Source organism: Salvia hispanica, chromosome 5 (assembly GCF_023119035.1).
Source record: "Salvia hispanica cultivar TCC Black 2014 chromosome 5, UniMelb_Shisp_WGS_1.0, whole genome shotgun sequence".
Lineage (NCBI taxonomy): Eukaryota > Viridiplantae > Streptophyta > Magnoliopsida > Lamiales > Lamiaceae > Salvia > Salvia hispanica.
This window is the reverse complement of record NC_062969.1, coordinates 14,263,589-14,283,846: the sequence shown is the minus strand read 5'-3', so window position 1 is coordinate 14,283,846 and position 20,258 is coordinate 14,263,589. Positions and strand designations below refer to the sequence as shown.

The window sequence follows — 20,258 nt, the reverse complement described above, 5'->3', positions numbered from 1 at the left end:
TTTGAAAATTTTTGAAAAATTCAGAACTCAATCTTACTGTATTCTTCTTCGGGATGGAAAAAATCTAGTTCAGGATCTCTGACATCTCAAGTCTCTTTATCCACATCGATGACCTCCGGTCCATGTCTACGCGGCGGCGCAGACGATGATGAACGTGATGACGAGGCCGATGTCGGTGGTGTTGGCGTTGGCGATGATGGCGATGGCGAAGGTGCGGGACATTTTTTACGCCGACCCTCAGTTCTCGAGGAGGAAGCACCGGCGGACCCACCTCGCTTCCATTTTGGGGCCATTCATGCAATAGACTTCAAGGACGAAGGGAGGGTTTACAACAGATACTGAGTTTGAGTAGATAGGTGGGAGTGAAGTGGTATGAAGGGAAAGATTGTAAATTGTAGAGACCGCAAAATGTGAATATTTTAGAATGAATTCAAATTCTCATTCTAAGTGTATATGTGGAAGAAGACGGAAGACGAAATGGCGCTGCACAAAACGTCCAATCGCTCGCGTCATGAAAGTAGATGGCGCAGCGCATGCAGGCCACCAATGTCAGACGGTGGGTTGAAATGACTAGAATGCCCTTTTAGGGCTCAAGGGCAATATAGACCGAAAAAACACGATTTGTGATTATGTAAAAGGGTAGGGTTATGTGGAGGTATTTTTTTTCCCTAGGGGCCTGCAGTGTAATGAAGCTACTTGGGATGTGACAGTACAAGTGTAGTGTGTGTGCAGTGTTGCGATATTCAAATAAGGCAGGTTCCCCAGATCCAGCAAGTCCACTAGATCACTTGGTCTAGGAACTCGTAGGTTGTGTGGAATCCCGGTCGTCGGACACACAAGTACTTCCCCGCTTCAAAAACCCTCAACCACTTTACTAAACCTAGTATAGGGAAGTAGGGATCGATCCCACAGAGAAGGATGCGTAAGACTCGTAATCAAGGATTTGGGAGTGTTTTTGGTGTTGGCTGCTGCACACCATCCCACAACTTCTTTGTCAATCGAACGGCTCAACTCCGAGTTATCAATCTATTCCTGTATCAATTCTGTCTCAAGATATTCTTGGACTAAAGGGTTAATAACATCAATAGCATAGAGATTCTCAACATCTAAAGGTCTTTTCATCCCCTCATCTATGCTAAAGGTATATTTTTCCCCATTATAGTCCTTCTTCAAGGCATTCGTCTTATTAGATGGAAAAAAGTAATCCAAAAATTCCAGTTTAAAATCCTTCCACGTGTTGATCGAGTCCGGTGGAAGCCTCAGCAGCCAAGTGTTCGCCTCTCGTTTGAGAGCAAACGGAATTGCTCGAAGACGGTAGTCCTCTTCTGTTGCCTCGTTGGGTCGCTTACGAATGCTTTGCATAGTTTACTTAACTCGTTCGAGAAATTCATAAGGGAGGCATTCATTCCTACGCCCGAGAAAGTAGGTAGAACTCCAAGCACATTTGTCTTGATGTCGATCAACCTCCGTCGTGGATTCGAGACTATAGCATGAGCGGGTTCACCGTCAAGATGTGCGGTGAGCGACCCTATTTCCGGATCGGGGTCTAGTAGATGAGCCATATGTGGGTCCTTCTCCTCCTCGGTCTCGGAATGCTCTGGTTCGGTTGATGTCCCTGGATTCTCCTCTGTCGATGAATTCCACTCCTTTTCACTTTCTGACTCGAACGGGAATGGATCTTCCGTTCTCAATCCTGATCTAGTAGTGATGGTAGATGTAGATTGCTTGATTCGCCACTCGTGCTGGCCACTCCCTGATCCAGATGAACTTTCCCAACTTCCAGATTGGAAGCCCGCTTTCATAAACTGTCAGGGAGAAAGAAAATAACAAAAATTAGAATATTTACACCAAATCCTTAATAACAGCAAACGCCATCCTTCCCCGGAAACGGCGCCACTTGAAGCTACTTGGGATGTGACAAGTACAAGTGTAGTGTGTGTGCAGTGTTGCGATATTCAAATAAGGCAGGTTCCCCAGATCCAGCAAGTCCACTAGATCACTTGGTCTAGGAACTCGTAGGTTGTGCGGAATCCCGGTCGTCGGACACACAAGTACTTCCCCGCTTCAAAAACCCTCAACCACTTTACTAAACTAGTATAGGGAAGTAGGGATCGATCCCACGAGAGAAGGATGCGTAAGACTCGTAATCAAGGATTTGGGAGTGTTTTTGGTGTTGGCTGCTGCCACGCATTTTCTTGGGTTGAGGAAAATTAAAATTAACTTGACTTGGGAATATTAGAAAGAAACTTAACCTAACAGCTAGACCTAGGAGATAATTCTACGGTGGGACCACATCTAAGAACAAGCAGAGTACGACTGGAAAGTGGCAGAATAACTAACTCTCGTACTAACTGACAGTGACATCGTCTTCTACAACCAAATTCGCATAAAACTTCTTGAGAAAACACATAAGCAAATCAAAAACAGGGGCTACTAACTTGAAATCAAATCTATGCATAAATAACGAAGAACTTAACAGATCTGCATACCTAGACGAAGTGAAATAGAAAACAAAGGAAAAAAAACAAGTCTATCAACTACTTCTTTTCTTTCACACGCCAAAACCAACTTCGGACGCTAAATCCACTCCCGGATCAAGCGTCCGAGCACGGACTCCAAACAGAAGAAATTCTCCATCACGTCAGATTTACAAATTTAAGCTCCGAACACTCAATCAACCACGGATCTGTCACCAAATTCCACATCAAACACCTCAATAACGAAATAAGCAGAGATCGACATAACAATTTAAGAATTACGCTAACAACAGAGAGATCTAAGCAAAATAACTTGAAATTAAACAGCTAAACTCAGATCCATGAGCGATAAGCAGTTAAACATCATCAACATCAAAGTCGACTCCCAAAAGTGAAGTTCGACGGTGGAAACTAGCAAAAACAGCTGAAATTAAAAACAATTGTATCTTCGCCCTCACTAGGACGGTGTTACCAAACTCGAGATCTTTAGAAAGTACCCCCCCTATCACGATTATCCCCAGAATTTTTCCCAAGTGTGTGTGTAAATGTATGAGCTAAGAAGAGTAAAAACTATCTCTTGCGCTGTATGCTCCTCTCTATTTGTAGGCGTTTTAGTGGGTCCAGCGAGAAATTGATAATGACTTTGTTGCCCTCAGCTGTAGACTCCCTTTATCACGCCAATTTCCTCGTAATTCCTGCTCATTTCGTTCCATTCTCCTGCTAGACCATCTCCTCCATAACTTCCTCGATCTAGCCAATTTCTTCACACACCTGGCTTAGTAAACGTGTTAGACCCAGCAAATTATAACATTACTTTGCACATACCGATGCATGAAATTAGTCTTATCATGTAACTTTTGAAAACGTTAGAGACTTTTTATGTAGTTCACTCATAAATAAATCATAAAAAGTATAATTTTTCACATGTCTTTTTTTATTATTATGTGAAATTATTCAATAACAATAATGTCAAGCCTTTTTTCTTGAGATTGGTATTTATATTTTTTTATGAATACGAGCACTGTATTTGTGCTCGGATAAAGCCGAGCACATTATTTGTGCTTGGAAAATCTGCATTGCGAAATGTTTGAGTACCCTTAATTTAGTCGCAATGTTTTGAATAGGGCTGGGTAAATATACCGAAAAAACGGTATATCGATCGTATCGTATTGAAAAATATCGAATTTTCGGTATGCCAAAATTTTCGGTACGATACAATACCGTATCGTAAGTTTTCGATACGATAACGATATGGATTTTCTTATACCACAGTATACCGTTTTATATCGAATATACGATATATATCGATATTATCGGTATACCGAAATATATCGAAAATCAATACGTATTGAATTATCGATACATACCGTTTATACTAATTGTAATAATAATATAATTTATTTTTTTTAAGTTTAAAAGTTCAAAATCATAAATAGATAAACATTTAATTAAGTTATATATTCAAAAAATATTAATAAGAAACACTAATATCATAAATAGATATCCATTTAATTTCGATATACTGTTCAGAATGGTATACTGAAGTTCGGTGCGATATACCGAAATTTCGAAAGGATAACAATATTGTTATTATCCATATTGAAATTTCGGTATACCGAAACTTTCGATACGGTAATGATATGAAATTCTTTCATATCGATATTTTCGATACGATAATGATATGAAATTTTTGGTACAATATACCGTATCGACCCATCCCTAGTTTTTAATGAAAATTAGTCAAATTTCGAAGGAACTATTGCGAGCACATTTAAAGTGCTTGGAATATCTATATTTCAACCTACCACCGTAAGTGTGCTCTGCGTATAAAGAAAATTATTCTTATAATTAACAATAGTAATCCCTTCGTCATATGACGTGTACGAAGTTAAATGGAGTACTAAAAATTTAATTTGCGTTTTAACTCTCCACCGCCGGTCTTTCTATCCTTGTTCCGCCGCTGCTCTCCGCATTTCGGTAACGACGCACGCAATCGAACACCGCTGCCGCCGATATCCGCTTTTGTCCACTGCTGCCGCCGATCTCCGATTATCTCCACTGCCGCTGCCAATCTCCGATTTTCTTCACCGCCGCCGCCGATCTCCGATTTTCTCCACCGCCTGTTTCTCTCAAGCTTCAAGGTAACCCTAATTTCCTACTACTAGTTTCCCTTTGAGTATCTGTTTTTGGTATCAGAATGCCTATACTGATGAAGATTGCAATATTACGCATGAGTTAGTAAAATTGATTATGTTAAACTGAGATTAGGGATTCAATTCGATTTATTCTGCTTGTTTTTTCTTGATTGGAAAATGTGGAATGCTCTTTCTCTCTCATGCAGGAGGTATATACAGCTACGGATTCAATCACAGTAATATATTACTGTGATTGTTCAGTCTAATCTTCTGAAATAGGTATATCATTATAAGAGACAATTGATGCGTATTTTAGAGTATCTGATTCAGTTCACACAAATTATCAAGTGTAATTAATTAACTCTAACAATACTACAATACTGCAAGATTACAATGTCGTAGTAGTATTTCAAGTGTCGATCCACAGGGATGTAAAGATTGTTTAAACTTAAGAGCATATAAAAGCATACAAAGATTTGATTCTTGATTTCTGAAAGTTAATGACAAAATAAAGCAACAAGTTAACTAAAGAAAGTCTATTCAAATGAGAAAATATGCCACTCCAAGTTGCTCACTAGGCTTGTATTGTTCTACACCTATACAACGAAACATATGAAGGGATTAAAACATCAACCTAATCACATACACTGAACATGTACACGATGAGTAGTTCACAATTAGCTGAACACATAACCTATGAACCAATTTTCAATATTTATAAACTCCTGCGGAAGCGCTGGAGAAATAAGCATCTACTATGATTACCTACTTAATCCACTATCAAATTATCCTCTGAACAATTCTAATTCAATAGCATACCAACAATCAAACATTCCTAAACTATGTTAAAGAGACAATAGCAAAGGAAAGAACAACACTACATTATTAGCCAAAAACATAGTGTATAAATATTAAGCACATTGTTGGTAACAACAAACACATGAGTTCAAAGGTGTAGAAACATCCATACAAAAGCCTAGATTACAACTTGGAGCAACATAGAGAGTTTAGCCTAAACACATGGAGGAATTTGCAACAAAAATCATAGGAAACATGCTCTCGTTGAGTGGAATTGGGGTTTGGAGACGGATCGTCGGAATGTTGGCCGGAATTTCTTCCTTTTATTCTTCCTCCTCTCTTTCTCTCTTTTCCTCTCCCTTTTCTCGTGTCTGAATATCTCTGAATGTCCTCCAAAACCGCCCCAGAAATCAATTTGAAACCTAAAATTTGGCAGTTTTCGAGAAAAACGCCCGACCGGGCAAAATGGTGCCCACCCGGGCGTTTTTAATGCCAATCCGGGCGTTTCCACTGTCCCCGAGCGTTTTTAATGCTGAAAAGCGCCCAACCCGGGCGTTTTTGCCGGTTTTGACTGCTTCGCGCAACCTTCTTCAAATAGCCATAACTTCTTCATCTGAGCTCCGATTGAGGCGTGCAATATACCCACGCGAAGATATTTCAAAGGCGAAGATAATGGTGGTAAGATAAAATAATTTGGACACCATATTGATAGGCAACAAACAGTTTCAATCAGACCCTACTCCACATGTACATCTATTAACTAATATATAATAATCAAACCTTAATGATCAATTGATAGATGATTTAAATATACAAAATAGGAGAAAACTTAGAGTATAATTAGTATCATTTGATTCACATCAAAAATATCCGTCCATTTTTTAGTTTGAAGTACATCTGATATTTGTAGTTTGTTGGGAAAGGATTGGCTTATTTCATGGATAGAGATGAATTTAACTACCTTTTTATTAGCATTTGGCATTGACTCATTTCATGGATAAGGATGAATTTAACTACCTTTATTATTAACTCAATTTCGAAGATCTTGGGCTTATGTTGATTTGGAATACTTGTAGGTCTATATGGTAGCTACCGAGCATCGTACATTGTAAGCTTCCTTTCCATGTTACTTATTTGGTCTCTTTATTTATAGATTTCGACTTATACTGTTATTTTTCATTTCTGTGTGTATTTGTTCCCTAAGTTGATTTGTGTGGTTTTAGATATTTCGGAATGATGACTTTATTTCTAAATTTTGCTGGTTATTTTGTGTTTCCGCCTAGAAGTAAGTAATAGTATTCATTATCATCATGCAGAGTTACAAGTTACAACGCCTTGAGTTTGATGACTTAGTTACTGGTTGGGTAGATTATTGGTGAAATATCTGTGGCTGGTGCAAGATACAAAATCCATGAAATTTGTTGGCTCTATTGTTATAAGCTTGACTGTAAGTTTACCACTCAGAATTGGTGAATTTGTCTTATAAGTCACTAAATGTGTCTTTGACTAACTGTCTTTATCTAATGATGGAAGATAGATTACAGCATAACATTGGGCAACATGGTTATTGAAGCTGGGAAAAAACGGTATTGTCCCTGCTGATGCAACAACCTTCAAGTATCTCCAGGTAGTGTGGCATGACTTTGTCATACCCTGTAATCTCAGCTGCATTTTTTTCAGTCATGACCATGGGGCCTAATATTTACCGGTTTCTTCTTAGGACAAGACATCGGTTCCTTATGAACCAGTTTATAGTGATGGACAAGCAAGGTAGCACTTTATCACATTCCATGCAAGTTTGCCATAACTACTTCTTTTTACTTGCTTTTGTTTGAGTTTGTTTTGTGTGGAAGCTCTGTTGGGGTTTGTATACTAAAAGATGCTTCGAGCGTACATGCCTTTGTATAGTCAGCTCATGCATGTATACAAGAAATGTCTCATCCACTTGTTTACCTAATTATGAGAATAAATAATATAATAAATAATATAATATAATGGTTTCCATGTGTTCACCAGTAGGGGACTTGACCAGATCTAGTAAGAAGAAAAACGTATTCACAACCTAGATAGGCTTTGGCTACCTATTGGTACGGTTGCGGTGTTTGTGATAATTCTCTCTTACCTAAGAAGAGATTAGTAACACCGGTGTGGTAAAGTATTGAAATGATCTAATACGAAATGTATTCTTTATTGCTATCTACTGTAAGAATATATTTCAGAAAGTTTAGTATTTTCTAGTCTATGATATTAATATCAATATTGTTTATTTAATCAAACGCCACTTTGACTTATCAACATGGGAGAGTTTATACGTAACTCAAACATGATATCTTGGGGGGTAGTAATTGAATAACATAAAGTTATTGGAATATTATTTCATAGAATTCGCGTGCCCAGTGTGGTATGATTAAATCCCTAAAGAGGTGTTTGAAAAAGGAATTTATTATTCAGAAATCTGCGCAATTGGAATTTATTCCACGAATAATAAATAAAGTTTCAAACTAGAAAACTCTTCGAAGAATTAATTTAATTCAAGTCACATAGCAGACAAAGAATTAAATTGATGGATTAAGATAATCTTAAATACGGAAAATATTGTAAAATAAAATGGGCCCAAGTTATTTGTAATTTGGTGATTTAGATGGGAGTGCAATATTATTCTTTAGTGGAACAAAATAATATTCCATTGATAATATATTAAATCATGGGTTATTTGAGTTAATTAGATATTTATCTAATGAGTGAGCCCAACATCTAGGTCATTCCATGGATCCCCATCCTAGCCCAATAAAGTCAAAGCTTATAAATAGTGAAGAGATGGGAAACCCTAGAATACACTACACCACAACCCAACACAACACAACACACAAAACCCTAACCCTAGCTGCCTAGAAAATGACGTATCTCTCTCTCCTCCTTGTCTCGATTTTCGTGCCTAGCACGTGGGAGAATTAGGATTTTGATCTGTGTTCTTGTTATATCCTAATTCATAGGATTAGATCAAGACAATCTCGTGTTTGTGATTGGTTTTCCCTAGATCTCATATCACTTTTATTTGGTTGTTCAAGATCCTCCCACAGAGATAAATAATCAAGGACAAAGGAATAGTATGGAAGACTCATGGTCGATAAACCAAGGATCTCCGGGTGGTGCAGCTAGCAACTTCGATCCTTTGACGGCTCAAGTGGTAATAATCAAGATCTACATCAAATTGCATGATTATGTGTTTTTGATGTGTTATATCTATAGGTCTATGTTAATTCCATGTAATTGGAATTGAATGCATAATCACCTAAATAGATCCGTTAAGGACCTGTTTATTTTCCGTGTTTTTCGTTGCGGTTGTCCCAACAAGCTCCTCATCATGGGACTTGATTTGAGATACATGTGTGCTAGCAGAGCTCTCTCTCTCTAATTTTGATTAGATTTTTCTCGGAGTACAAATTTGATATCACAAAGTTGGAGCCTTGGTGTCCAAGGTGAGCAGTTAATTTTCTGAAAAGTGTTAGCCATAAGTATCATTGTAAGAGAATCTGATATAGCTTAAGAGCTATAGATGTGTAGAGAAAGTCTCTCTTCACATGTCCTACTTATAGTTTATTGTCATAGGCGGTTAATCCACCATCGTTAGCTTCTTTGTCATAGGTGATTACGTGGTTGTCCCTTGTGTTGGAATGCATGCATTTTTCGGCTGTGCTTTTTATGGTGGTTGGGCCCGGCTCGTGATAGCTGATGCCTTCCTCCTCATCATGTACGTCTGGCTGGCATTACGGGACACTGAAGAGATACAGATTGAGATGCATAGCAAGGTTTTGCTGGCTTGAATTCTAGGTCTTGACCCAAGCTTAGTACTTGTCCAAGTCCTTTGTATTGAAATTCTTAAATTTTTAGCATTTCAATTCAATTCACTGTAAAAAAAAATCACTCAATTCAATATAATGCAATTTCAGTTTTGTTTACTTTATTGATTTAATTAATATTAATTTAAAAAATATAATAAACTAAAATAATTTATTAATTATTCATCGAATAAAAATATAGAAAAATAGTACTTCCTCTGTCCCCCATTAGGAGTCACACTTCCGTTTCTGCACCCGTTTTATAAAAATGATAATAAATAGTTAAAGTGGAGAAATGGTAAAGTAAGAGAGAGAATAATGTAAGATAGGTGCAGAAACGGAAGTATGACTCCTAATGGGGATAGAGGGAGTAATATTTTTAGAAACCAGAATTCCGAGCACCTGGGTATGTGCTTGGCTTTTTCCGAGCACCTGAGTATGTGCTCGCCATGTTCCAAAATCTGAAATTCATGCAAGTGCTCGGAATATTACGAGCACCTGGGTATGTGCTCGCATTTTTCGAGCACAATCGGGTGCTCGAATGTCCGAGCACATGAGTATGTGCTCGCCATGTTCCAAAATCTGAAAATCATGTAAGTGCTCGGAATATTACAAGCACTTGGGTATGTGCTCGGCAGTTTTCGAGCACAATCGGGTGCTCGGATGTCCGAGCACTCTATGTGCTCGTATAAAAATTCCGACCTAGCAAATACTGAGCACTCTCAGTGCTAGAAAAGTGCTTGGTATATCACGATTTTCTGAGCATTTTGCTTTATATTTCTGAGCACTTGGTGCTCGGCAAAGCTTGTTTTTTTTTGTAGTGTAAATAGAATTGAAATAAAGTAGATAATTGATGAAAAATAAAAGTAGATAATTGATGAAAACAAAATAAGAAAGAAAATATAATATAATAGATCGAGTGTAGATATTGCCTACAATTATGGAAATGACTTAAAGTTGTACGCAACGACTCAGCATTAATGATCATTACAAATTAAATGTGTTTGTGTAATTTACTGAAGTGTGTTACTCATTCTCAATTTCAAAAGAAAATAAAGTGATCCATTTTCAAAAGCAAATAGATGCATGGATCTCTTTTAAGAAGTTTGCCCATAGCTATTTAATTATTTTTATATTTTTTTACTGATTAGATGAGTGATCAAGGTTAGGTTTCTCTTTTTTTTTGGTGCAATTAGGTTTGTCTTTTTAGTTTATACTACTACCTACAGAACTCATATTTTTAACCGAAAAATGTCATAAACCTTGCACGAAAATGGCTCTCTTCATATATTGAGATCTTATATAGAAACACTATTTTTTTCATCTTTGTACTCCCTCCAAAATGAAAATACTCTTATTTCCATTTTGCTACATCCACGTAATAATGTTTACATTTTAAGGTAATAAAGTAGTACTCCCTTCGTCCCAAGGAAGATGACTCCTTTCTTGGGCGGCACGAGATTTTATGCAACTTTATTTTATGTGTTAAGTGGAGAGAGTAAAGTAAGAGAGATAGATAAAGTAGAGATAAAGAGGTTTCTATTTTTAGTAATGGGTCATCTTAGTTAGGACAAACTAAAAAGGAAAGTGGGTCATCTTTAATGGGACGGAGGGAGTAACTTTTTATTTTTTAGCTTCATTCACACTTAATATTTTTATAAAAAAATAATAATCATACACTATAAAGTAGACACATTTATCCCTTGTAGAAACATTTCTTGCACTGAAAATAATCTCAAACTTTTTAGAAACATGTAGCCACCCTTGGATTAAACAAACCTCATCCCAAAATTTGATGCTGTACTAGTTTTCCAAACAAATGAATCAGTCCAAAATACGTACAAAATTGATTTGATATGGGATTGATCTATTTTGGTTAGTTTTAATTCCTTCGTCCCACTTAATTTGACCTAGTATTCCATTTTGGGTCGACCCATATAATTTGTTTAATTTCACTTTTATCATTTTTGGTAGTGGACCACATATTCCATTAACTCATTCATATTCACATTTTATTATAAAACTAATACTTTAAAAGTAGAATCTACATCCCACCAACTTTTTCAACTGACTTTCCATTAGATTTCTTAAAACCCGTGCCGGGTTAAAGTGTCCCAAATTATATGAGACGAAGGGAGTATATATTTTCGTGCATTTCCATTTGTAACAGAGCATACTACAAATTCAAGTATTAGTCGTATTTCCTAGGAAGAAAATGAAACTTAAATTTATGAATATCAACTTAAAATTAATTTAGAATGTTGTTTATATGTAGAAACACAAAATTCGTAGTGAGTAAATCACAGTCACAATCACAATCACAAAATTAATAGAAGGCGACTTTATAAATTGATATAGTGAATTGGTTTACTGATACAATGTCATTTATAACAAATCACAATCACTATGATTTGATTTTTCAAACTTCCCCTCAATTTTGGGGCATGAAAAAAATTGATGACAGTTTTGACAAAATGCAAAGTGACTTTGACAAGAAGATAGATTATGATCGTTTAATTTCAGTGTGGATAGGGATATCTCTGCATAGGGATTTATTCACATTTAACACCGTGAAATTCAAATTGACATTGAAAATTATTATAATCAATTTGTACAAATGTGATGATGCTAGATGGTCATATTATATGACTGACCATAATCCAGTCCATTTTCATTTTTTAAATAAAACAGGACCCATTTTGTGTTGATTTAGTTAAATATAGGATCCTAGCTACAAGAACACAATATTAAGTTGACACTTGACATCGAAACTATATATCCTACAAACTTAAATAACATGAAAATGTGCACCATAGCATATAGTTTTCTTTTTTGCAATCAAAGACTGGACACTAAAACTTCAGATGCAATGAGAAAAATAGAGATACAATCCAACTAGATTAAAAAAATTTCTATAAAAAAGTGGAGTAATTTATGACAAGTCATCTTACTATTTCGTACCTGTAAGTTTTAAAAATGGTTTGACTTATAAAAATTAAAGAATCCTAATATATACTCCTATACAGATCTATGTTGTTGATTGTGTATCACTGGAAAATGTCATGTTCGCTCATTCGTCGCTCGCTGACGTCATCCTGAAGATGATAAAAATCGATTTGTTTTAATTCTTTTATTTGTGTGTGGATATGTAGAAACAAATTATGAAAAGTGTAGTTTTTTTAAAAATATGTATCTAGATTTCACATAAGTTTCATGAATACAAATATTCATTTAAATAATATAACTTCTCAAAACATTTATTATATATCTATCCCCCAATTAATTTTATGCCGTTTCAAGGGTGCCACCAATTTAGTTTATCGCTACTTGAAACCATATAAATTATTTAGGACTAGGATAGATGTCTGATGAATGTTTTGAGAAGTTTTATGATTTAAATGATTACTTGTCGCCTTCGAAACTTTTGTGACGAAACATTTCTATAAATATTACGGTTGATGACATAGCTGTAAATATACCTTTAGACATAAACATTAAATTAAAATAGCTTGACAAAGGCTTAGGCCTATATGTTTAGATTTGTACGTGGCGATGGGAACGAGATTGATTGATTGAATAAGCTTGGACTTTGATTTCATGATATTTAATATTAGAAGCCCAACAAATGCGTCTTTAAATTTTCTATTAAGCCCCATAGTATTCGATTGGGCATTTACTCAATGGGGCTATACTATTGTCCCCGTCCTTACCAAATTGTTCATTTTATATTTTAATTCTAGCAAAAGAGTATTCAAAATATATTTAATTTTGAAAATATAATTTATAATATTATTAATACATCTAAAATATACTCCACTGTACATAATTTATGCAAGTTTCCATTAACTTTAAAAAAATTAAAGTGTTATCACACATTACAAATTTCACATTTTACATTTCATATTTTGGGTGTTATTTGAAGGCTGAAATGGGCTATGTGTAACAGTACATCATTGTTGGCCCATTGCTCTACAATTTCTTGTTTTGTTGAACTAAATGTTTAACTTGGGGTGGATTTTAAATTTAACTTTAGTAATCACAGTTCGAAAGTTGCACTATATATATAATACCACAGTTAGAGTGTCAACATAACACTAATAATATCCGCTAGATCCTTTATATAGACGCACAAGATTAATTTTCAGAAACAGAGTATGGATTGCTTGTTAGTGTATCATATACTCCATCCGTCCCAGATAATTCGTCCCATTTCCTTTTTTACACTCATTTTGCAAAAATAATAATAAATAGTTAAAGTGGAGAGAAAGTAAAGTAAAAGAGATAATAATGTAGAGAATAGTCTTATCTACATTATTGTTTCTCTTATTTTACTTTCTCTCAACTTTACCTATTTATTATTATTTTTGCAAAATGAGTGTGAAAAATGAACTGGGACGAATTATCTGGGACGGAGGGAGTAATGCTTATTTAGGTATTTTAGGAATTACAAAATATTTAAACTGCCACATATTTGGTATATCCCACTAACATAGGGCGTTTTTTTTTCCAGAATCAATTTTATGATTTTCAGCGTCCTTCTCTCTCCCCACTACTCGATTAATCTCCCACCAACAATTCCTAAAACCTAATCGCCTTCTAAGTCGTCCCTCTCTGTACTCCATTACTCCAACTTCGACATTGTTGATTGCGTCTGGTGAAGGGGGCACTGTCTACAAGTCATAGCTGGTTATCCGACGCTATTGATTCCTACTCCAGCGCGAGAGGGTTAGATGTAGATTTGATTTTCTGATCAAATATATGATAATCTATGTATGCAATATTTTGATTGGTTATTACTTCTAATGGATGGGTAATTGCTGCTTCAGTTTGGCCATTTATGAATTGTTTGTTGCTTATTCGTGTATTGCTTGATATTAGCTTGATAATAGCATTATAATTGCTTGATATACATATTGTTATTTCCATGCTTGTTATGCCTTAGTACTCGCTTGCTCTATGGTTGCTACATTTTGGATATGTAATTGCTTGCTGAGAAGTTGCTAGTTAATACGTTATTATCTAATTACTTTGTAGTTGCTAAATTTAGGGAATAAAAAGAATGACATTTCTGTGCTTAATAATATATGACATATTGCTTGTTTATAATTTATAGGATGCTTGCTGTATAATTGACAAATGTGGGTTCTTATCCCAGATTGCTTGACTCATGTTTGATTAAGTGACTTTTGCTTGGTATGCCTGTTAATTGTTCAATATAATTAATTAGATTGGTAATTGCTTGATCAGTACTTTAGAATTGTTTGATACAATTAATTGGATTGATAATTGCTTGTTCAGTATTTTAGCATTGCTTGTCCAATGTGTTAGAATTGCTTGATAAACGTATTGCTTGTTCGGTGTGTTATAATTGCTTGATAAGCATTAAAAATGTGGTTCAAAAGACAATTATTGTTCAGTGTGTTATAATGGCTGGGAATGTGCTTGTTAATACATTAGTATTTAGTTATTTCGAATTGTATGCCCATTGGAATTGCTTGATAAATGTATTGCTTGTTCAGCGTGGTAGAATTTCTTAATAAATCGGTTGCTTGTTCAGAGTGTTCGAATTGCTTGTTCAGCTTGGTAGAATTTCTTAATAAGCAAGTTGCTTGTTCAGAGTGTTCGAATTGCTTGTTCAGTATATTAGAATTGCTTGTTCAAACTTATTAATTGCTCCTTTAATGTTCGATTTAATAAAGCATTGAAAATGTGTGAAAAGACATGTGTATAAATTGCTTACTAATGGATGGGAATGTGCATGATAAGTGTAATGGTTTACATCGTGCAACACATGACACAATTAAAAATGGCTAAGAGAGAAAGGCAACTGCAGGCTCTGCAGAAGAGGACTCTCGAAGGAAATCTACAGAAGCTCAAAAGAAGTTCGTGGATGACGTAATGAGTACGACAATACGCCACTATGAAGAGACGCAAAAGAAAGGACGTGTTGATGTTGAAAAGATGGTTGCAGAGTATCCCGAACCTTGAATAGTGAATGATATTGTTTTAGGACAATGAACGTCACTGTGTTTTGTATTAAATTTTTTAAAATAAACTAATTCTTGATGGTCGATGATGGTTGGTGTCTTTTGGAGTATATATTGATGGTTTTTGGATTTCTATTTTGTTCGGTGTAGACATTGAATGTTAAACACGCATAAGACATGATTTATATTGGTAAACAAATTTTGACACATTGGTAAGCAAAACAAACTCTTGTAGCAAATTCTAATACATTGGCAAGCAAATTGCAATACGAATTCTGAATTGATTATAAAAAGAGTGAACTGCATGAAATACCCCTAACATTTGCGGTTGTTACACCAGTGACCCCTAACAAAAGAAAATACCACCATACGGGTCTAACATTTCATACAATCACAAATCAAATTTTTTCGGACCAAAACGCCCTCAGGCCCTTAAAGGGCATTCTCATCACTTACGCATACTGCTCTGACGCCGCCTCTGCGTGCACTACAACATGCACTGTTGCTGCTGACACACTAGGCGTGATATGACACAAAATGTCATATCTTTCATCCTCTCTCTCCCTCGCCGGTTCGCTTTCCTACACCCCACATGTACCAAGACTTGCATTGAAATATTTCTAAAATTAATCTTCCCTCCAAATCACATTTCTGATTTATTTTGCGCTCTCTTCTCTCTCTACTCCATTTCACTCCATTTCACTCCATTTTCTCCATTTCTTTCAACCCATTTTCGTTCCATTTGAGTCGCGGTTTTCATCTAGCCGATTTCATCATGCCGCCGAAACGGAACCGATGTGGTTCCTCTGGAGCGTCGTCCTCTCGGAACCGAGGTGGTACCTCTGGAGCGTCGTCCTCTCGGAACCGAGGTGGTACCTCTTGAGCGTCATCCTCTCGGAACCGAGGTGGTACCTCTGGAGCGTCATCCTCTCGGAACCGAGGTGGTACCTCTGGAGAGTCGTCCACCCGGAGTCGCTCACAGCAAAAAATGTAATCTAGCAGTGCACCGCGACCGAAACCTGTGATAGTCGACCTAGACCCAGAGACATGGGACATCTGAGATCCTGAGTTGGATTTCTTTGTCCCAGAAATAGAATACAGTAAGTTTTCTTCTAAAATTTCACAAATCGTTCACTAAATTTCACAACTCATTCCTTGGATTCAAGCTGTGATTTAGGGTTCCGAAAAAGAGAATTTTGGGAATTTGTTTTGATGCCGTGGCATTTGGTGAAATTGGTTTAATTTTGAAATATATTTTTTTATTTGAACTCCGTAACCCTAAACCCTAACAGAGGTTCATGCTTTAATTTTGAATTTTTTGGTTGTTAACTCCCTAAACCCTTACAGAGGACTATCCCGAGAGGTTCTCGGTTGCTTTACACCACCGGGGTGCGATCTGCGAAATCAATAAACAGAAGAAGTATTGTGGGGGTCTGTTGACATTCTTTGACTTTTGCAACATAACCTGGTTTTGACTTCTTGGATCTCTCAAGTATGGTGCTCAAGTTGAAGTATGATATGAAGGCTGTTTGTGAGTTTTATTACTACCATCCGAAGTACAGTGATGAGTGTATGGGCATTGACATAGGAGGCCCGTTGATGCCCCTTATTGAGGAACCACATCTAACTGGTTTTCTCCAAGTGGCGGCTACTAGCAGAAAGCTAGTTCACATTTACATCGTCGAGACTACGCGGGCGGCCGCCATACTGAAGCAGCGGAAGGAAGAAGCGGAGGAGTATCTCAAATATCATAAAGCTTGCCAAAAATTCGGAGTGGTCATTGAAGAGATAGAAGAACCTGATCTAGTTGTGCCAAGGTGATAAGGCTAATTTCATGCATCGGTAATGTGCGAAAAATGTTATAATTTGCTGGGTCTAACACGTTTCCTAAGCCAGGTGTGTGAAGAAAATCGCTAGATCAAGGATGTACTGAAGGAGATGGTCTAGCGAAGGAAAGGAACGAAGTGAGCAGGATTTACAAGGAAAATTGGCGTGACAGAGGAGTCTACAGCTGAGGGCAACAAAGTCTTATCTATACCTCGCTGGGCCCACTCAAACGCCTATATATATAGAAGAGCATGCAACGCAAAAGAGAGAGTTTTTTTTTACTCTTCTTAGCTCACACACTTTACACACACTTGGGAATGGATCTGGGGTGGTCGTGATCGGAAGGGTACTTTCTAGAAAATCTCGTGTTTGGCAACACCGTCCGAGTGAGGGCGAAGATACAATTACCTTTAATTTCAGTTGTTTTGCTACCGTTGAACTTCACTTTTGGGAGTCGATCTTGATGTTGATGATGCTTAATTGTTTTACCGTTCGTGGATCTGCGTTTAGCGGTTAAATTTCAAGTCATTTTGCATAGATCTCTCTGCTGTTAGCTTATTTCTTCAATTGTTATGTCGATCTCTGTTTATTTTGATGTTGAGGGTGGTGCAGCTAGCAACTTCGATCCTATGATGGATCAAAATGAGGTAACAATCGAATCTACATCGAATATGCATGATTATGTGTTTATTTGATGTTATATCTATAGATCTATGTAAATTGCATGAAATTGGAGTCGAATGCATAATCACCTAAATAGATCCGTTCTAGGACCTGTTTGGTTTCCGTGTCTTCCGCTGCGGTAGTCCCAACAACTGGTATCAGAGCCAATTTTTAGGCTCTGATTATGTATTTGATTAATTGAATTTTTCGAAAATTATAGTGTTAAAACTTGGGATTTTCGAAAATAATGCAATATGTGTTGGATCTATGTTTTTCTTGATTTTATTTTTGGATCTATGATATGATGTTCTAGATCGATGAAAGAATATTATGAATCTTGAATTTTATTCAAGTTTTTCACAAAAATATTCTAGATCTATGATGAACATCATTAGATCTATATATTCTAAGTAATATGTACTAGATTATATGTTTGTTGATTACATATATGTATGTGTTTAAGTGAATATATGTTTTTGAATCAAGAAATAAAGTGGTCCATGATTGAATACTTGGATCGATGAAAGAATATTATGAATCTCGAATTTTATTTGAGTTTTTCACAAGAATATTCTAGATCTAAGCAAGTATTCATTAGATCTATAGTTTTATGTTCTTAATATGCTAGATCTATTTAAATTGCTAAATGCTTGATATTTAAATATGCATATTTGATATGAACATAAAAGATTGTTACATATTAAGAAACGATTAATTGAGATTTAAGATCGCGGTCAAGCGAAGCGACCGCGATGAATCAAGTTGATTAAAATTGAAAAACGAATAAATGAATGCAAGGGTTTAAACCCTAGATGTGTTCAAGAACCGGGCTGCCTTCATCGGGGATCGCCGATCCAGATCTGGTGAGAAAAGGCGGCGGTGGCTACGGCTGGTCGGAGGAGTCAGCGACGGCGGCGGGCAGCAGCTCCGGCAGCCGCTGCATCGTCTTCGGACAGCAGCGCCGGGCAGCGGCTGCACAGCCGTGTGTCGGCAGCGGCGATCAGCTCCAGAACGCAGCAGCAGCGGCGTCGTCGTCTTCGGGCGACGGCGGGCAGCAGCAGCGGCGTCGTCGTCTTCGGGCGGCGGCGGGAGGCAGTCAGCGGGCGGCGGAAACGCTGCAGTGACAGCAGCCCTTGCTCCGGGCAGTGGCGACGCTCGCAGCAGCAAAAGCAGCTGCGTCGTCGGCGAACAGCAGCTCCGAAGGACAGCGGCGGCCCTGACTTCGGTTAGGGCAGCAGCCGCGGTGTTCTAGACAACGGAGCAGCAGAGACGGCGGCGGTCAGCGGGCGGCGGCTGCTCCAGTGGGAGCGGCAGAGGCAGCGCCGCTGCAGTGGGAGCAGCGGCGGTGGTCGCGGGAGGCGGCGGAGGTCGGGCGCGGCAGCAGCGGCTGCCGCGAGGCCCGTGGCGGCCCAAACCCTAATTAGGGTTTTGGGTTGCGTCGTTGCGTCGTCTCGCTCTTCGTTTTTCATGTTTTCGTTTCTTAAGACGCAAGCTATTTATAATTGTGGTTTAAAATCCTAAACCTAGAATAATTAAAATATCTTGTGGTAATTAGAATGATTTTGCAATTAAGTCAAGATTCTAATTTAAAAGAGAATAATTGTCTTCTTTAAATTTTGCCAATTGGAATAATTAGTCAAATAATTGATTTAATTTGTTAATTAGTTGATTTTGGTGGATTATTTCCATCTAGATAATATCATGATAATTAACATAAGGAAATTCAATATTTATTTGATCTAATTTTTGGCTTTTCCTTAATTGGATGGAATTTTAAAGAATATTCTCTTAATATGCTTTCATGTTTTAATTTTAAGGTTTAATTGAAAATTGTCTATATTTTAATTGGTGTGTTATGGAATTATTTCCTAGATATATACCTAAGGAAAAGACATGAGTTTTTCAATTGTTTTAAACCTTCAAAATTTTCGAAAATTACATATATAATAATTGGATGGATTTTAATTGGAATCCTATTCCTAGTTTGAATTTTGTCTTTAATATGATGTAGGTGAATTTTATTTCATCTAGATAACATCGGTTTAATTAAAGAAGTGAAAAATTCATTTGGCATTAACATGCTACTTAAATCCTAAATTATTAAAGTGTTAAATGATTAATTGGATTTTAATTGGAATTCAATTCCTAGTTTAATTTGAATTTTATCTTTAATTTTGATGAAGGTGAATTTGTTTCATCTAGATAACATCAAATGTGATTTAAAGGTATGAAAATTCATAGAGCATTAATTTTGCTATTAAAATCCTTAATTATTTATTAAGTTGAATTTTGTCTTTAATTTTGATGAAGGTGAATTTTATTTCATCTAGAAAACATCATTTTGAATTAAAGATGTAATAAGATTCTTCTTGTCATGTGATTTTATGAAAGCTATGAGAAATTTGAGTTCTCGAATTTAATTGGTGTGTTTTAAATGGATTTAGTCTTAATTGGATAAATGCGGATTTATATATCCAAGTGGGCATTTTAAATTGAGACTTAGCTAATCTTTTATGATATACACCTAGACAT

General features: G+C 36.6%; 1 long non-coding RNA gene across 1 annotated transcript; it reads left to right on the top strand.

Annotated features, from left to right (window-relative positions):
- The first annotated feature begins 6,981 nt into the window (after nt 1-6,981).
- Nucleotides 6,982-8,893, top strand: LOC125186765. The gene is made up of 3 exons (XR_007170499.1): nt 6,982-7,037; nt 7,131-7,180; nt 8,836-8,893. It is a non-coding gene; the product is annotated as an uncharacterized LOC125186765 (long non-coding RNA).
- The last annotated feature ends 11,365 nt before the right edge of the window (nt 8,894-20,258 follow it).